Below are 268 nucleotides of genomic sequence, written 5' to 3' on the forward strand. Positions count from 1 at the left end.
TAAAATTGGTATGATAACTTATTATATATGATAATTGTTTGACTCATTGTACCTTGATTGTCAATTTATTTTTCAACATATAATGGTATTTGTATTTATTTGATGAAATAAAATGTAAAATACAAACCAAAAAATAAGATGTAAAAATTTAAAAATATGATTGACTATTTGTTAATGTTGAATTATATTGTAGCATAGTTTAAATTTATTTGTTTTATTAGTATGATGTTTTAATTGCGAGCATGAGAAGTTGTTGTAAAAAAAAATT

This window comes from Cicer arietinum, chromosome 6 (assembly GCF_000331145.2).
Source record: "Cicer arietinum cultivar CDC Frontier isolate Library 1 chromosome 6, Cicar.CDCFrontier_v2.0, whole genome shotgun sequence".
In the NCBI taxonomy this organism is placed as follows: Eukaryota; Viridiplantae; Streptophyta; class Magnoliopsida; order Fabales; family Fabaceae; genus Cicer; species Cicer arietinum.